General features: G+C 43.6%; 1 protein-coding gene across 2 annotated transcripts in view; it reads right to left on the bottom strand.

The window, feature by feature from the left end:
- LOC124014544 (ras and Rab interactor 2-like) overlaps positions 1-20,407 on the bottom strand; it is a 55,279-nt gene that overhangs the window by 25,230 nt on the left and 9,642 nt on the right. The window lies entirely within an intron of this gene.

Here is a 20,407-nt window from a genome sequence, read left to right as displayed (position 1 = left end):
TAAATATATTGACCATAAATAATCATGTATACTGTTAAATATATTTTAAACGAATACATGTAAATATATGGATAGCACATGTATGTAAAATGCATACTACAACATAAAATCCCCCAGCTAAAATCGAATATGTAAATGTCTGAAATATATTGGACATTCTGTTTATGGACATATGAGTAACACATGTATTTAGATATACAGTACTTATTTTAAAATATTAGGACATATTACATAAATAGATTTTAAATATATGTTATTATATTAGGCTTTGGTATGGGTAGCTTCTACTTGGGCTGTCAACGTCAACCCTGAGACTGGTGTGTTGTTGGTAAGTAACTACGTTTTTTTTTATAGCTAGCTACGTCATTAATTGGATACGCTATGCCACTATGACACTAGGATATGACACTGTAATGTAACTAGGTAAATACAGTGCCTTCAGAAAGTATTCAGACCCCTTGATGTATTCCACATTTTGTTACGTTACAGCCTTATTATAAAATGGATTAAATCACATTTAATCTACAGAAATCTATACACAATACCCCATAATGACAAAGCGAAAACAGATGTACATAAAAAACAAAACTTTATTTACATTAGTATTCAGGCCTATTTACCATGAGACTCGAAGTTGAGCTCATCTTGTTTCCATTGATTATCCTTGAGATGTTTCTACAACTTGGAGTCCACCTGTGGTAAATTCAATAGTTTGCACAGGCACGCACCTGTCTATATAATGTCCCACAGTTGACAGTGCATGTCAGAGCAAAAACAAAGCCATGAAGTCTAAGGAATTGTCCGTAGAGCTCCGAGACAGTATTGTGTTGAGGCACAGATCAGGGGAAGGGTACCAAAAAATGTCTGCAGCATTGCAGGTCCCACAAATTTTCTATAGGATTGAGGACAGGGCTTTGTGATGGCCACTCCAATACCTTGACTTTGTTGTCCTTAAACAATTTTGCCACAAATTTGGAAGTATGCTTGGGGTCATTGTCTATTTGGAAGATCCATTTGTGACCAAGCTTTAACTTCCTGACTGATGTCTTGAGATGTTGTTTCAATATATCCACATAATTTTCCTTCCTCATGTTGCCATCTATTTTGTGAAGTGCACCAGTCCCTCCTGCAGCAAAGCCCCCCCACAATGTGATGTTGGCACCCCCGTGCTTCACGGTTGGGATGGTGTTCTTCAGCTTGCAAGCCTCCCCCTTTTTCCTCCAAACATAACTATGGTCATTATGGCCAAACAGCTCTATTTTTGTTTCATCAGACCAGAGGACATTCCTCCAAAAAGTATGATCTTTGTCCCCATGTGCAGTTGAAAACCGTAGTCTGGCTTTTTTATGGCGGTTTTGGAGCAGTGGCTTCTTCCTTGCTGAGCGGACATTCAGGTTATGTTGATATAGGACTCATTTATATAGATACTTTTGTACCTGTTTCCTCCAGCATCTTCAGAAGGTCCTTTGCTGTTGTTCTGGGATTGATTTACACATTTCGCACCAAAGTACGTTCATCTCTAGGAGACAGAACGCGTCTCCCTCCTGAGCGGTATGACAGCTGCGTGGTTCCATGGTGTTTATACTTGCGTAATATTGTTTGTACAGATGAACATGGTACCTTCAGGCGTTTGGAAATTGCTCCCACGGATGAACCAGACTTGTGGAAGTCTACAATTTGTTTCTGAGGTCTTGGCTGATTTCTTTTGATTTTCCAATGATGTCAAGCAAAGAGGCACTGAGTTTGAAGGTAGGCCTTGAAGTACATCCACAGATACACCTCAAATGGACTCAAATTATGTCAATTAGCCTATCAGAAGCTTCTAAAGCAATGACATAATTTTCTGGAATTTTCCAAGGCATAGTCAACTTAGTGTATGTAAACTTCTGACCCACTGGAATTGTGATACAGTGAATTATAAGTGAAATAATCTCTGTAAGCAATTGTTGGAAAAATGACTTGTGTCATGCACAAAGTAAATGTACTAACCGACTTGCCAAAACTATAGTTTGTTAACAATACATTTGTGGAGTGGTTGAAAAAACAAGTTTTAAGACTCCAACCTAAGTATATGTAAACTTCCGACTTCAACTGTATATACTGTATTTTATACCATCTATTGCATTTTGCCTATGCCACTCGGTCATTGCTCATCTATATATTTATATGTACATATTCTTAATCCATCCTTTTACTTAGATTTGTGTGTATTAGGTAGTTGTTGTGGAATTGTTAGATTACTTGTTGATATTGCTGCACTGTCGGAACTAGAAGCACAAGCACTTCGCTACACTCGCAATAACATCTGCTAACGTTGTGTATGTGACCAATAAAATGTTATTTGATTCATTCGGTTATAACCATTATTATAAGCCGTCTTCCCCTTAGCAACCTCCAATGCTGTATTTAAGATTTTTTGTGTGTCCCTGATTTCACTTTCCACCCTGTTAGTTTGCAGTAATACCCCTTTAAAAAACAGCCCCTTCCCACATTGACATCACATTCAGGAAATGTCAATCATGTTTTGGGGCGAGAAAACAACAGCGCAAAGCCAAGTCAGTATCAATACTTGTTTTTTTCTATATTTTAATGTTTCATGATGTTTGTCAGTATGCCTGTTAATGGAATTTATATGTTTAAATGAATGATTAGAATATTCCACCCTGAAACCATATGATTGTATGAAATTGATTAGGATCACAAAATTATTATTAATGATGCGTGTAGTTTTAGTTAGAATTAAGTGTCATGCAGGTGAAAGAGGACCCAAAAGCGACTTAACAGAAACAGAGTTTATTCAAGTCCAAACAGGGAATAACAGAAATCCTCTAGTTTGTAGAGGGGAATAACAGGAGAAGCGGCCACAGACTGCAGGTCGCTTCGGGTAGGCGCAGGCCGTAGTTGACAGAGACACCTGCTCACACGCAGCATCTGATGAAGGCAAAAAACACGACAGGACAGGGCGATACACCATCACAGCAAAAACACGACAGGACAGGGCGAAACGCAATCACAGCATGGTGAATACTAAACAAGGAACCGACGGGACAGGAACGGAACACAAAGGAATAAATAGGGACTCTAATCAGGGGAAAGGATCGGGAACAGGTGTGGGAAGACTAAATGATGATTAGGGAATAGGAACAGCTGGGAGCAGGAACGGAACGACAGAGAGAAGAGAGAGCGAGAGAGTGAGAGGGGAGGGGGAGAGAGAGGGATAGAAAGAGGGAAAGAACCCAATAAGACCAGCAGAGGGAAACGAACAGAATGGGGAGCACAGGGACAAGACATGATAATAAATGACAAACATGACAGTACCCCCACTCACCGAGCGCCTCCTGGCGCACTCGAGGAGGAATCCTGGCGGCAACGGAGGAAATCATCGATGAGTGAACGGTCCAGCACGTCCCGAGACGGAACCCAACTCCTCTCCTCAGGACCGTAACCCTCCCAATCCACTAAGTATTGGTGACCCCGTCCCGAGAACGCATGTCCATGATCTTATGTACCTTGTAAATAGGTGCGCTCTCGACAAGGACGGGAGGGGGAGGGAAGACGAACGGGGGTGCGAAGAAAGGGCTTAACACAGGAGACATGGAAGACAGGATGGACGCGACGAAGATGTCGCGGAAGAAGCAGTCGCACAGCGTAGGATTGACGACCTGGGAGACACGGAACGGACCAATGAACCGCGGAGTCAACTTACGAGAAGCTGTCGTAAGAGGAAGGTTGCGAGTGGAAAGCCACACTCTCTGGCCGCAACAATACCTTGGACTCTTAATCCTGCGTTTATTGGCGGCTCTCACAGTCTTCCCCGCAGACAAAGGCAGACCGGTAATGAAGCCTAAGGCGATGTGAGACCATGGTCGAGAAGGAATGGGGAGCGGTCTGAGACGACCGGCAGGAGGAGAGTTACCCGACTTAGTCTGCGCGCAGTCCGAACAAGCAGCCACGAAACGGCGCGTGTCACGCTCCTGAGTCGGCCACCAAAAGCGCTGGCGAATAGACGCAAGAGTGCCTCAAACACCGGGATGACCAGCTAACTTGGCAGAGTGAGCCCACTGAAGAACAGCCAGACGAGTGGAAACAGGAACGAAAAGGAGGTTACTAGGACAAGCGCGCGCGACGCAGTGTGCGTGAGTGCTTGCTTAACCTGTCTTTCAATTCCCCAGACTGTTAACCCGACAACACGCCCATAAGGAAGAATCCCCTCGGGATCAGTAGAAGCCACAGAAGAACTAAACAGACGGGATAAGGCATCAGGCTTGGTGTTCTTGCTACCCGGACGGTAAGAAATCACAAACTCGAAACGAGCGAAAAACAACGCCCAACGAGCTTGACGGGCATTAAGTCGTTTGGCAGAACGGATGTACTCAAGGTTCTTATGGTCTGTCCAAACGACAAAAGGAACGGTCGCCCCCTCCAACCACTGTCGCCATTCGCCTAGGGCTAGCGGATGGCGAGCAGTTCACGGTTACCCACATCATAGTTGCGCTCAGATGGCGACAGGCGATGAGAAAAATAAGCGCAAGGATGAACCTTATCGTCAGACTGGAAGCGCTGGGATAGAATGGCTCCCACGCCTACCTCTGAAGCGTCAACCTCGACAATGAATTGTCTAGTGACGTCAGGAGTAACGAGGATAGGAGCGGACGTAAAACGTTCTTTTAGAAGATCAAAAGCTCCCTGGGCGGAACCGGACCACTTAAAACACGTCTTGACAGAAGTAAGAGCTGTGAGAGGAGCAGCAACTTGACCGAAATTACGAATGAAACGCCGATAGAAATTAGCGAAACCTAAAAAGCGCTGCAACTCGACACGTGACCTTGGAACGGGCCAATCACTGACAGCTTGGACCTTAGCGGAATCCATCTGAATGCCTTCAGCGGAAATAACGGAACCGAGAAAAGTAACGGAGGAGACATGAAAAGAGCACTTCTCAGCCTTTACGTAGAGACAATTCTCTAAAAGGCGCTGTAGAACACGTCGAACGTGCTGAACATGAATCTCGAGTGACGGAGAAAAAATCAGGATATCGTCAAGATAGACAAAAACAAAAATGTTCAGCATGTCTCTCAGAACATCATTAACTAATGCCTGAAAAACAGCTGGCGCATTGGCGAGACCGAACGGCAGAACCCGGTACTCAAAATGCCCTAACGGAGTGTTAAACGCCGTTTTCCACTCGTCCCCCTCTCTGATGCGCACGAGATGGTAAGCGTTACGAAGGTCCAACTTAGTAAAGCACCTGGCTCCCTGCAGAATCTCGAAGGCTGATGACATAAGGGGAAGCGGATAACGATTCTTAACCGTTATGTCATTCAGCCCTCGATATCCACGCAGGGGCGCAGAGTACCGTCCTTCTTCTTAACAAAAAGAACCCCGCCCGGGCGGGAGAAGAAGAAGGCACTATGGTACCGGCGTCAAGAGACACAGACAAATAATCCTCGAGAGCCTTACGTTCGGGAGCCGACAGAGAGTATAGTCTACCTCGAGGAGGAGTGGTCCCCGGAAGGAGATCAATACTACAATCATACGACCGGTGAGGAGGAAGGGAGTTGGCTCGGGACCGACTGAAGACCGTGCGCAGATCATGATATTCCTCCGGCACTCCTGTCAAATCGCCAGGTTCCTCCTGAGAAGTAGGGACAGAAGAAACGGGAGGGATGGCAGACATTAAACACTTCACATGACAAGAAACGTTCCAGGATAGGATAGAATTACTAGACCAATTAATAGAAGGATTATGACATACTAGCCAGGGATGACCCAAAACAACAGGTGTAAACGGTGAACGGAAAATCAAAAAAGAAATAGTCTCACTGTGGTTACCAGATACTGTGAGAGTTAAAGGTAGTGTCTCAAATTTGATACTGGGAAGATGACTACCATCTAAGGCAAACATGGGCGTAGGCTTGTCTAACGGTCTGAAAGGAATGTTATGTTTCCGAACCCATGCTTCGTCCATGAAACAACCCTCAGCCCCAGAGTCAATCAAGGCACTGCATGTAGCACCGAACCGGTCCAGCGTAGATGGACCGACATAGTAGTACAAGATCTAGATGAAGAGACCTGAGTAGTAGCGCTCACCAGTAGCCCTCCGCTTACTGATGGGCTCTGGCCTCTTACTGGACATGAATTAACAAAATGTCCAGCAACTCCGCAATAGAGGCACAGGCGGTTGGTGATCCTCCGTTCCCTCTCCTTAGTCGAGATGCGAATCCCTCCCAGCTGCATGGGCTCAGTCTCAAAGCCAGAGGAGGGAGATGGTTGCGATGCGGAGCAGGGAAACACCGTTGATGCGAGCTCTCTTCCACGAGCCCGGTGACGAAGATCTACCCGTCGTTCTATGCGGATGGCGAGAGCAATCAAAGAGTCCACATCTGAAGGAACCTCCCGGGAGAGAATCTCATCCTTAACCACTGCGTGGAGTCCCTCCAGAAAACGAGCGAGCAGCGCCGGCTCGTTCCACTCACTAGAGGCAGCAAGAGTGCGAAACTCAATAGAATAATCCGTTATGGACCGTTCACCTTGGCATAAGGAAGCCAGGGCCCTAGAAGCCTCCCTACCAAAAACTGAACGGTCAAAAACCCGAATCATCTCCTCTCTGAAGTTCTGGAACTTGTTAGAGCAATCAGCCCTTGCCTCCCAGATAGCTGTGCCCCATTCTCGAGCCCGGCCAGTAAGGAGTGAAATGACGTAAGCAACCCGAGCTCTCTCTCTAGAGTATGTGTTGGGTTGGAGAGAGAACACAATCTCACACTGCGTGAGAAAGGAGCGGCACTCAGTGGGCTGCCCGGAGTAGCAAGGTGGGTTATTAACCCTAGGTTCTGGAGGCTCGGCAGGCCAGGAAGTAACAGGTGGCACGAGACGTAGACTCTGGAACTGTCCAGAGAGGTCGGAAACCTGAGCGGCCAGGTTCTCCACGGCATGGCGAGCAGCAGACAATTCCTGCTCGTGTCTGCCGAGCATGGCTCCTTGGATCTTGACGGCAGTGTAACGAGCGTCTGAAGTCGCTGGGTCCATTCAGTCGGTCGGTTCCTTCTGTCATGCAGGTGAAAGAGGACCCAAAAGCGACTTAACAGAAACAGAGTTTATTCAAGTCCAAACAGGGAATAACAGAAATCCTCTAGTTTGTAGAGGGGAATAACAGGAGAAGCGGCCACAGACTGCAGGTCGCTTCGGGTAGGCGCAGGCCGTAGTTGACAGAGACACCTGCTCACACGCAGCATCTGATGAAGGCAAAAAAACACGACAGGACAGGGCGATACACCATCACAGCAAAAACACGACAGGACAGGGCGAAACGCAATCACAGCATGGTGAATACTAAACAAGGAACCGACGGGACAGGAACGGAACACAAAGGAATAAATAGGGACTCTAATCAGGGGAAAGGATCGGGAACAGGTGTGGGAAGACTAAATGATGATTAGGGGAATAGGAACAGCTGGGAGCAGGAACGGAACGACAGAGAGAAGAGAGAGCGAGAGAGTGAGAGGGGGAGGGGGAGAGAGAGGGATAGAAAGAGGGGAAAGAACCCAATAAGACCAGCAGAGGGAAACGAACAGAATGGGGAGCACAGGGACAAGACATGATAATAAATGACAAACATGACATTAAGGGTAAAACAATATCTCTGTACAAAATGTCTTTATAGTATCTTAAACACAGACTGTCTGAGCAAAATTCGGTGCCGACCTTGACTGGGGGCCACAGAGATTTGGGAGAGGGCAGGGAGTATTTCTCACGGCATCCCTAATCTTGGGGGAGGAGAGGGAGTGCTTCTCACGGTCTCCATAATCTGTGTCGGCTGGGTAGGGAGACAGTATGTGAGTAGGATACCTTTTGTTTGTGTGTGAAAGTTTGTGCGTAAGGAGCTAGTATAAAATGAATGGTTTTGTACAACGAAGCAGCGCTCTCGTGCTCAAACATTTTGGCTATTTTAGCTGGGCCTCTGTCTGTTTCATTCAACCAGTATCTTACAAATTCTGGGTTGCAGACCGAGTAGTTTAATTGAATTGGGTTATGAACATTGAGAACATAATTCTTGTAACAATGTAGTCCTTCGAGCCGGATCTCAAAACCTGCCTCTGTCGTCCCAAGGAACTGCTGAAAACCGTGCACGGGCGGATCCAGGATCCAGGATCTGTAAGACAAAGTCCTGACCTCTGAATTGAGGGTTTATTTCAGGCCAGTGGTGAACTGGTATATGACAGAGGTGGTGACGAGATCCAACCTACATTGCTTTTCCCAGTCTATGAGACGGAGGTCAGTAAATCTTTATTCACAAATTATGTGGAATTGACACTTGGGCTACATTCAGAAATATATTTCTGATTGCTTTTGTGTAGTTTAGGTGTTGATTTTAAAATTCCCATAGGGCATTCTAACGCGGTGACCTTTCTTTAGAATTTCGTGTAGAGAAAAGTTTTAAAGGGAACAAAGTATTCTATGCAAATGGTAGATAGGAATTGGGTGTAGAGCCACCTAGGCAGCAGTAGAAGGGGGTCCGTAATGACACAGGGTATCTGCAGTACCAATATAAACTTGTAACGGTCGGCGTATGAAGAAAGTGTGGACCAAAGTGCAGCGTGGTAAGTGTTCATGTTATTTTTATTTAAACTGAACACAAAACAAAATAACAAAGAGAATGAATGAAAATGAACGAAACAGTTTCTGTATGGTGAAACACAGACACAGAAAACAACTACCCATAGTGGGAAAACAGGCTGCCTAAGTATGGTTCTCAATCAGAGACAACGACAGACAGCTGTCCATGATTGAGAACCATACCCAGCCAAAAACACAGAAATACAAAAACATAGAAAAAAGAACATAGTCACACCCTGGCCTAACCAAAATAGAGAATAAAAAGCCTCTCTATGGCCAGGGCGTGACAAAACTAGAGAATATTGAGATCTAAATGTAATTGAACAAGGGGATATTAGCAGGAAGGGGAGAGTCAGATCTACGCACATCTAGGTCTTATTATCCAACGAAGAAGGGAAGCCTAATATAGTGGAGTGAGATATGAGATTTTAATGTCTAAATAACAAGGAACAACAGAAAAATAGGCTGCTGACTAGGGATTTACGACCCCTAGAAAATAGCTTATAGGTTGTATACGGGTTAGACCTATTGTCCAATCGACACCTCTATAGTTAAACTTTCAAGGAAGGAAAAGCACACATAGGTTAAGACATAGCAAAATAAGCATAGTAACTGTGAGCCCACACATAGGGAGTAGTGACATACACATCAATAGTGAGACACATAGGAGTAATTTAATCAGAATTAGAAATACATACACATAGATTTTGAGAATAAGATAATGGGAAAAGAGCACATACATCAATCATAGAAATCCATACACATAGATTTTGAGAATAAGCATAGGAACTTCAAGGTTTTACTAACGATGGGTAGTAAATCCTCAAAGGAGGTCCCGGAATTAACAAGGGATGAGAGGTAAATCTAATGCCCAAAATGGAGAGGTCAATCTAATGCCCAAAATGGAGAAAGAAGTACGAATTTTAGAGACGTCTAGATGTAGAAAAATTAGAATGAATGATAAAGTAGATACATAAGACGTGTGTAGATAGTCAAGGGTAGCAGCAGGTCGAGGGTTAACTACCTGGCTATCTGAATCCCAGAAAGGAAGGTAAGAAGGCAAGCGTAGAGAAAGGGTGAGAGAAAGTTACAAGAAGGATATCAGCAGGGGAAAAAATGATGTGTGTGTGTGAGACCTAATAACAAAAGTCATAATAGTAATTGTTCCTAAATGCTGAGTAGGAGATAGAAAGAGTGACAAGGGCCAAGAGAGGAAAGGAAAAGAGAAGGTAAGGGGACATACAGGGGAAAAAAAGAGAGGCAGAGACAACGAGAGAGAGAGAGAGAGAGAGAGAGAGAGAGAGAGAGAGAGAGAGAGAGAGAGAGAGAGAGAGAGAGAGAGAGAGAGAGAGAGTAAGGAGAATCCTCGCTGGGAAACGCTTGGACCTTTAAATTAGGGCTATTTTCTGGGAATTGTCTCGGTAGTACGTGCCGGAGTTTATGACTACAGACAATTATAATAATAGTGTTATTTGCATCTTCATCATTCCAATAGTGTTGGTGATCCTGGGGTTGAATTCTTGCCAACAACGTGGGAGAATCAGGTTCATATCTCAGCCTATGCACCAATAGACTAAAATTCATTTGGATTGTAATTCAAATATTGACATGTTTTGCCGGGAGAGATACGGTTGTTAGTGTTTGTTTAAGATATAAACTGAACGTTTTAATAGCTGGTTTAGGTTAAATTGAAAGACTAATTCATTCTAAATAATAGCGAGGCTATTTCGATGTAATACATTGTCTTGCCTAACTGATCTTTTTTTACATTTCATAAGGGTGAAGCCAAAAGAGAAGAGAAAGTTGGAAAGTTTGGTTTTACTCTTACGATAGAATTAAAGCAGAACTCTGTTTGAGTAGGGGTTATGTTTCCTCCTGGAAAGGATAGGTGAGTTGGTTTTTGGTTGAGAGGAATACAGGTCGGAATAGTTAAAACCTTTATGATTCGTGATAGTTTTGATTATTGATTCTTGGTTTGATAGTTTAGGTAACACCAGTGCATTGGAACAGAAAGTTAATGTATTCTAACATTATGATCTGTTTCCATTATGTGGAACAATGTCAGGTCAGTAAAGTGGATGCCGGTTGAGTTAATTTTATTTTGCAGGGGCAGTGCACATTAATCACAGTTGTGGGTGTCTAATGGCAGGGTGTTCATATCAAGCACTTCGAGAGACTGTTTGCAGACAGACCGAATGGGTTGTCCGCACTACTGAGACCTTGAGGGTTGGGGAGTAGCATGAGGAAAGAAGATAGAAGTGACACAGAATGGGTAGATAACAGATACTGAGTGGAGACAAAAGGGGAATGAAAGCTTTGTTGGTTTCAGGAAATAAGGTATTAGACACTGAACCATTGCCCAGAAATGATTCTGCACAACAGGCCGAAATAGTAGCATTGACGAGTGCCTGCCAAATAAGATAGGGGAGAAAGGTGAATATTTACACAGACAAGCACATAGGCTTACCTAGGCTTACCTAAGTAATTGTTTAGATGTGCGGCAAATTGATACATGGGCAGAGCCATGTATCAACAGGTTAGGACACACTTTGTGGCCTATTGGATAATAAAAAACATGTGTGTTTTGTTTATATATATAATAGATATAGCAAATGGGTAGAAGCGTTAACAACTTACTTGGCAGCCACGGTGGGAGGGGCCATACCAAGTACTACCTGGGTTCATGTCACACATTGCAAGAGGGTAAGACACACTCACACTGGCGAACAATCACAGAGTTAAGAGAAGAACCGAATACCAATAGGGTTCGGAGTCACCTCTCTAACGAAGATTCTCTAACCCACCCTATCCTCCCTATGTGCGTTCATAGAAGTGAAAGTATGGGCTGGCCTCTAGCTGATGATATGTTCTCCGGGAAAGGGTTCGGCTTTACAGGATTGCTGGTCGGTCTGAGCTGTCTGATTGTGGGAGAAATATTCCTAGTACACCATGACCCACCCGAGAAGACAGAAGGTGGTATATATTAACCCATAGTGTAGACGATGAGGCATAAAAGATCACTTAATCTGGGTAAACAGGAAGTGAGAGTGAAGATTGGGAAGGATGTCTCAGTTGAGTTCTATATAGACCAAATGGGGTCTCTGACCCCTTGGCAGTCTAGAACTATGAGCCTTTATGGAAGATGTCTGTGCAAGTCCCCGTGTAGTTCATGGAAACAGGTCATAGCTCACAGCGAGAGAGAGGGCTATGTAAATACACATACCCAGTATGGAAGAAGATGGAGTATAGTGAAGGTGAGGGTTTTTGACTGTAATCCAGAGCGAGGGAAGTATTGCATAAAGGTACGAATTACCATTAATAACGTAAAGAAAGAGGATCTCGGGTTATGGTATGTTGGTTTGGATCAGGTTTCGGTTGACACCATATTACCATTCCGGGTAGAAGAGGTTAGGGCCGGTGATAGTTCTACAGTCAGCCAGAGTACAAGCAGAGCCCCTGACAAAACAGATCCTGACCGTGGAGTAGTCCAGAGCCAAGGACCGGTGCGGATAGTCCAGACCAAAGATCTTAAGGAAGTGATTGAGGTGGAAACTGGTTATGGGGATTCCAACCTATGGTTGGAATGGATTCAGTATACAGCCAGATCAGTAGCGAAAGAATAATGTTATGCCTGCGACACAGCAAAACCTCAGTTGACAACCATCCCCTTTCCACTTATCTGTATCCCCATGTGCCCATTACATCCAGACTTCCCCCTTTCACAGTTACAGGAGGAAATTAATATCGTATGGCTTGATACATCACACACGGATGGCATGTGGTGGAAGTAAGAACATGCAATAGGACAGAGAATGTTACAACCGACAAGACAACTGGATGGTTGAGTTCCGAGGACTTTAGTAAGATAAAAAGGCCCAGAGCAGATGTCTGGTGGTTGTGTGGAAGTATGAAGCTGTGGCCTAACCTGCCTACAAATTGGACCGGTATTTGTGCACTAGCGCAGTTAGGCAGGCCCTTCACCCTTATCCAACACAAAGACTTAGGGCCAGGTCGAAGTGAAAGAAGGAGTGCGCTCTCAGGATCTTTTGACAATAGAGTTTACATTGATAGCATTGGAGATCCAATGGGGGTGCCTGATGAGTTCAAAGATAGGAATCAGATATGGGCTGGATTGGAATCAAGCATCTTCTGGTGGTCAACTCTCAATAAAAATGTAGATTGGATCAATTATATCTACTATAACCAACAGCGTTTCATCTATACTAGAGAGGCGATAAAAGGGTTGGCAGAATAGAATAGCATTGGATATGTTACTGGCTGAAAAGGGTGGGGTATGTATGATATTCGGATCAGAATGTTGTACTTCCATCCCCGATAACACAGCTCCAGACGGATCAGTGACCAAGGCCCTGGCTGGTTTAACCACATTAGCTCATGAATTAGCAGAGAACTCTGAGGTGGATAATTCTCTAACAAATTGTTTTGACAGTATGTTTGGGAAATGGAAAAATGTTGTAATCACTGTGTTGTGGGCAACTTTCACCTGTATGAGTGTTTTGGTTCTGTGTGGTTGTTGTTTTGTCCCCTGTGTGAGAGGTTTGATTACCAGGACTGGAGAGGTCAATGACGCAATAGACGGTGAGATACGGACCAATTCCGAGCTCTGGCCAGTGGAATGACGCATACAGGCCTCCAAGCCTAGGAGATGGCTCCATTTCTTTTAACTATGAGGAGCCAATGTTGGATGAGACAATTTTTTATGTTTAAGACTGTTTTTTAATGAAGATAGTAATAAAAATCTTAACAGGAAGCATTATGATTGGATGTTGGTCTATAACAGTCATTGATGAATATCGAATGTACATACATGTATTGGTTTGAATTATTCTTGTGTACCATTGATGTTTCCATATAGTATTTGAGGTATCAGTGTGTATTATTTAGTCATTAAGGGTGGATTGTTAATGGAATTTATATGTTTAAATGAATGATTAGAATATTCCATCCCAAAACCATATGATTGTTATGCAGGTGAATGAGGACCCAAAAGCGACTTGGCGAAAACAGTCTTTAATCCAGTAAAGTAAATCTTCAATACTCCTAGACAAATCGGAGCGATAAATAAAGCATAAAGAACAATTCCACTCGTAATGACGAGAACAGACTGGAGACTCGATCATAAACTGCAGGTTGCCTCGGGAAGGCACTTGACCGTAGCAGACTCAGACACCTGCTCACCACGCAGCATCTGAGGGAAACACGACACGACAGGGCGATACAAAGACACAGCACGGTGAACAATATACAAGGATCCGACAGGACAGAAACGGAAAACAAGGGGAGAAATAGGGACTCTAATCAGGGGAAAAGATAGGGAACAGGTGTGGGAAGACTAAATGATTGATTAGGGGAATAGGAACAGCTGGGAGCAGGAACGGAACGATAGAGAGAAGAGAGAGAGAGAGGGAGAGAGAAAAAAGGAGAACGAACCTAAAAAGACCAGCAGGGGGAAAACGAACAGAAGGAAAAGCAAAATGACAAGACAATATAAGACAAAACATGACAATGATTGTATGAAATTGAGTAGGATCATAAAATGATTATTAATGATGTGTGTAGTTTTAATCAGCATTAGGGTAAAACAATATCTCTGTACAAAATGTCTTTATACACTGCTCAAAAAAATTAAGGGAACACTAAAATAACACATGTTAGATCTGAATGAATGAAATATTCTTATTAAATACTTTTTTATTTACATAGTTGAATGTGCCGACAACAAAATCACACAAATATTATCAATGGAAATCAGATTTATCAACCCATGGAGGTCTGGATTTGGAGTCACACTCAAAATGAAAGTGGAAAACCACACTACAGGCTGATCCAACTTTGATGTAATGGCCTTAAAACAAGTCAAAATGAGGCTCGGTAGTGTGTGTGGCCTCCACGTGCCTGTATGACCTCCCTACAACGCCTGGGCATGCTCCTGATGAAGTGGCGGATGGTCTCCTGAGGGATCTCCTCCCAGACCTGAACTAAAGCATCCGCCAACTCCTGGACAATCTGTGGTGCAACGTGGCGTTGGTGAATGGAGCGAGACATGATGTCCCAGATGTGCTCAATTGGATTCAGGTCTGGGGAACGGGTGGGTCAGTCCATAACATCAATGCTTTCCTCTTGCAGGAACTGCTGACACACTCCAGCCACATGAGGTCTAGCATTGTCTTGCATTAGGAGGAAGCCAGGGCCAACCGCACCAGCATATGGTCTCACAAGGGGTATGAGGATCTCATCTCGGTACCTAATGGCAGTCAGGCTACATCTGGCCAGCACATGGAGGGCTGTGCGGCCCCCCAAAGAAATGCCACCCCACACCATGACTGACCCACCACCAAACCGGTCATGCTGGAGGATGTTGTAGGCAGCAGAACGTTCTCCACGGCGTCTCCAGACTGTCACGTCTGTCACATGTGCTCAGTGTGAACCTGCTTTCATCTGTGAAGAGCACAGGGCGCCAGTGGCAAATTTGCCAATCTTGGTGTTCTCTGGCAAATGAAAAACGTCCTGCACGGTGTTGGGCTGTAAGCACAACCCCCACCTGTGGACGTCGGGTCCTCATACCACCCTCATGGAGTCTGTTTCTGACCGTTTGAGCAGACACATGCACATTTGTGGCCTGCTGGAGGTCATTTTGCAGGGCTCTGGCAGTGCTCCTCCTTGCACAAAGGCGGAGGTAGCGGTCCTGCTGCTGGGTTGTTGCCTTCCTACGGCCTCCTCCACTTCTCCTGATGTACTGGCCTGTCTCCTGGTAGCGCCTCCATGCTCTGGACACTACGCTGACAGACACAGCAAACCTTCTTGCCACAGCTCGCATTGATGTCCCATCCTGGATGGGCTGCACTACCTGAGCCACTTGTGTGGGTTGTAGACTCCGTCTCATGCTACCACTAGAGTGAAAGCACCGCCAGCATTAAAAAGTGACCAAAACATCAGCCAGGAAGCATAGGAACTGTGAAGTGGTCTGTGGTCCCCACCTGCAGAACCACTCCTTTATTGGGGGTGTCTTGCTAATTGCCTATAATTTCCACCTGTTGTCTATTCCATTTGCACAACAGCATGTGAAATGTATTGTCAATCAGTGTTGCTTCCTAAGTTGACAGTTTGATTTCACAGAAATGTGATTGACTTGGAGTCACATTGTGTTATTTAAGTGTTCCCTTTATTTTTTTGATCAATGTAGTATCTTAAACACAGACTGTCTGAGCAAAATTCGGTGCCGACCTTGGTTGGGGGCCACTGAGAGATTTGGGAGAGGGCAGGGAGTATTTCTCACGGCATCCCTAATCTTGGGGGAGGACACGGAGTGCTTCTCACGGTCTCCATAATCTATGTCGGTTGGGTAAGGAGACAGTATGTGAGTAGGATACCTTCTGTTTGTGTGTGAAAGTATGTGCGTAAGGAGCTAGTATAAAATGAATGGTTTTGTACAACGAAGCAGTGCTCTCGTGAATAAACATTTTGACTATTTTAGCTGGGCCTTGTCTATTTCATTCAACTAGTATCTTACAAATTTTGGGTTGCAGACCGAGTAGTTTAATTGAATTAGGTTATGAACATTGAGAACATAATTCTCGTAACAATGTCTCACTCTTACATTTCTGCCCTGTCAGGCTACATTAGAATTTCAAAATATGTTTGACAGAAAAGTACAAAATTATCAGCGTTAACAATTATGCTAGCTGGATTTTGATCACTCACAGTGCTATGGCTAACTTAGCCTCCAAATTAGAACCCTGTTAGGTTCCATATTAGGGATATGGGTGGAACATGCATCTAACAGGGTGGACATTTAGTCAGAAAAGCTAGAAAATTAATTACTTATGTCAATATTTATTACCATTTATATAATACATGTATATTTAGATACATTTGTTTCTAATTACATTACAATGAATAGGACTACTTACATTTACGTAAATGTGATATATGTCATTGTATTGCAATGTATATGAAATTATAATAATTCAATTGTAATGTAATTAGCAACTATATATGTGTGTATCACAGCCGGCTGGTGGCACCTTAATTGGGGAGGACAGGCTCATAGTAATAGCTAGAATTGAATAAATGCAATGGTATTGAACACATCAAACATGTTTTCGATGTGGTTGATACCATTCCATTCACTCTATTCCAACCATTATTGTGAGCCGCCCTCCCCTCAGCAGCCTCCTGTGTGTGTGTGTGTGTGTGTGTGTGTGTGTGTGTGTGTGTGTGTGTGTGTGTGTGTGTGTGTGTGTGTGTGTGTGTGTGTGTGTGTGTGTGTGTGTGTGTGTGTGTGTGTGTGTGTGTGTGTGTGTGTGTGTGTGCGTGTGTGTGTTATAAGATATTAAAACAGTTACATGCATTTGTTAGGGAATGGCATCATCACTCAGGGCTCCTGAAATGCAGTGGTGTTACTGAGCACACCGTGATGCAGACCCAGAGAAAAGACTCAAGTACTTTGAGAAAGAGAGACAGATGTCAGAGAAACAGGGAAAAGGAGGATAGCAGATGTCAGTTAGAGAGAGAAGTGTGTTAAGGGAAAAAAATGGAGAGAAGAAAAGGCCAGAAAGACTGCCATCCAACCATTAGAATAATCATTCTGTTGCACTCATCATTGGTCGAAACATTAGAACTAAATATTGCAACACCATAAAAGAAAATGAGAGGCAGATGATTGCAAGAGTAAAACTATTGGGAACACAGTGAAGCAATACCGACTGCAAAGGCTCGCCCAGACTACACTAGGTTTTTAAAAGAAGAGGGCTGGAGTGGATGGAGATCTTTGTACCGTTGTGTGGACGAAGAGAAACCGTGCATCTGCTGAATCCAAGAAGGGATGATGTGAGTCACATGACTACAGAGAAGAAACAAATGGTCACGCGAAACAAACAGAAAATGCAAAAAAAAGTTAGCTGACAACCAAGGAAGAATCTACACAGGAGAAGGATCGATCTCCTAATCTTTCTTTTGCACCTTCAGGCCATTTTGGGTTGCGCCACCAACGGAAGCCTTTACATCCGTGGGTGTTTATCGTCCAAAAACTGCAGTGAAAGGCACAATGAAGATGCATCAAGTGATAAGTGTGCCGATCTCCAATATCAATTCTAGAAGCTGCCGAGGCTCAAATATCCACTCTAGAAGCTGCCGATCTCCAATATCAATTCTAGAAGCTGCCGAAGCTCCAATATCAACTCTAGAAGCTGCCGAGGCTCCAATATCAACTTTAGAAGCTGCCAAAGGCTCCAATATAAATTCTAGAAGCTGCCGAAGCTCCAATATCAACTCTAGAAGCTGCCGAGGCTAAAATATCCACTCTAGAAGCTGCCGATCTCCAATATCAATTCTAGAAGCTGCCGAAGCTCCAATATCAACTCTAGAAGCTGCCGAGGCTCCAATATCAACTTTAGAAGCTGCCAAAGGCTCCAATATCAAAGCTCCAATATCAACTCTAGAAGCTGCCGAGGCTCCAATATCAACTTTAGAAGCTGCCAAAGGCTCCAATATCAATTCTAGAAGCTGCCGAAGCTCCAATATCAACTCTAGAAGCTGCCGAGGCTCCAATATCAATTCTAGAAGCTGCCGAAGCTCCAATATCAACTCTAGAAGCTGCCGAGGCTCCAATGTCAACTTTAGAAGCTGCCAAAGGCTCCAATATCAATTCTAGAAGCTGCTCCAATATCAGCTCCAATATCAACTCTAGAAGCTGCCGAGGCTCCAATATCAATTCTAAGAAGCTATCAATTCTAGAAGCTGCCGAAGCTCCAATATCAACTCTAGAAGCTCTCCAATATCAACTCTAGAAGCTACCGAAGCTCCAATATCAACTCTAGAAGCTGCCGAGGCTCCAATATCAACTTTAGAAGCTGCCAAAGGCTCCAATATCAATTCTAGAAGCTACCGAAGCTCCGATATCAACTCTAGAAGCTGCCGAGGCTCCAATATCAACTCTAGAAGTTGCCGAAGGCTCCAATATCAACTCTAGAAGCTGCCGAGGCTCCAATATCCACTCTAGAAGCTGCTGAGGCTCCAATATCAACTCTAGAAGCTGCCGAGGCTCCAATATCCACTCTAGAAGCTTCCGAGGCTCCAATATCAACTCTAGAAACTGCCAAGGCTCCAAAATCAACTCTAGAAACTGCTGAGGCTCCAATATCAACTCTAGAAGCTGCGGAGGCTCCAATATAAACTCTAGAAGCCTCCGAAGCTCCAATATCAACTCTAGAAACTGCCAAGGCTCCAATATCAACTCTAGAAACTGCTGCGGCTCCAATATCAACTCTAGAAGCTGCGGAGGCTCCAATGTAAACTCTAGAAGCTTCTGAGGCAACCAGAGGCCATTCACTCTCAGCATTTCTGTCAGTGGTGTGCTACGACAATGAGCCATACCCAGGAATCATAACAGATGTGGAGGAGGATAACATCCAGGTGCATGCACCATAATGGAATAAAAAATGTATTCTGGCCAAGCCCATGCGACGACATCAGCTGGTTCTCTGACCACCAGGTAGTATGCCTGATCCCAGCGCCACAGGCACTTAATAAAAGGTCTGTACAAATGGAAAAGTGTACTTGGAGGACTACTTTAGAAACAATTGAGCTACACCTGGAGCAAAGGGACTTGCAGTATGTGGAGGGGATATGGAGTGGAGTGGAGAAAAGGCGAGAGAGGGGTGATGTGGAAAGGGTTTCAGAAGGGAGTGAAGTGGCAAGGAGGTGAGAGGGAAGAAGTGGGAAACTTTTTAAAGGTTAATGTATCTTTTTATGTATGACATATTTTATAAATGCTGTTGAAAACTTTTTGAATAACCATTTTATTGAGCTTGAACTGTGGAATTAGATTTTTTTTAGCAAAATGAGTAGTGTCATTCAACTTTAACTAACAGTGATTTTCAAAAAGATTCCAATTGTTTTACATCTAGCTATGCTGTTCTAATACACGTGTTTTAATCATCTGTTTTTATGTTGTTTTACAAACTTAAGTTGACAATGTTTTTAAAAAGACAAAATAGTTACTGAAATTAAATAAATAGAAAGTTGTTCTAATTATAAATGTAATGATTGAAATCTGTGAAATGGTTCAAAAAAACAAAGTTCATAAAATGGCTGGGTGGCTGTCCACCCTGTTATGCTTTATTCCACCCTGTTAGGTCAGTAATTTTAAATCATAATTGAACAATAACATCAAATGTTATGCATATCTTTGTGGTAATTTGTAGAGATCGAAGGGGTCAACTACATATTCAAAAATATTGACCAAATTCTGTTACAAAAAATGTGATGCACATGAAGCAAGCCCAGGTTCTGAAAATAACATGTTTCGCTCAATAATCATTGATTTATAATTATTTGAAGAAAAATACATTAACGGAATAAAGTAAGGGACATTTGATGTCTTAGAAAATCCAACTCTAGATATATACATGCATTGTTAAAACACTTTCAGATAGTTATGTGTATGTCCCTCACAGGTGTGAAATAGCCCATGGTCCATGTGTGAACAACCTGCCTATATTTATTAGGATTTAAGTGCCTGAGCTTGACCAATATGTTTTTCTGAAAGTCAAGTATGTATTTCTTCTGATAGAATACAAAACAAATGTTTTTTTTTCACGACATTATAGAATATTATGCTGTTGGACATTTGAGCTGATTGAAGACCACGGGCATTCAACATTCAGTAGTTTGTATCATTTCCACGGTAATATGTATTTACATGGTGTGATGAAACCAGAGTTCCTAACCCCATACTTCCAGGAAAGCTTGCGAAACACCCCAGGCCGGGGTT

The sequence above is a fragment of the Oncorhynchus gorbuscha genome, linkage group LG25 (genome assembly GCF_021184085.1).
Source record: "Oncorhynchus gorbuscha isolate QuinsamMale2020 ecotype Even-year linkage group LG25, OgorEven_v1.0, whole genome shotgun sequence".
Classification (NCBI taxonomy): domain Eukaryota; kingdom Metazoa; phylum Chordata; class Actinopteri; order Salmoniformes; family Salmonidae; genus Oncorhynchus; species Oncorhynchus gorbuscha.
Note: the sequence above shows the minus strand (reverse complement) of the source record. Positions and strands in the feature narration are given on the sequence as shown.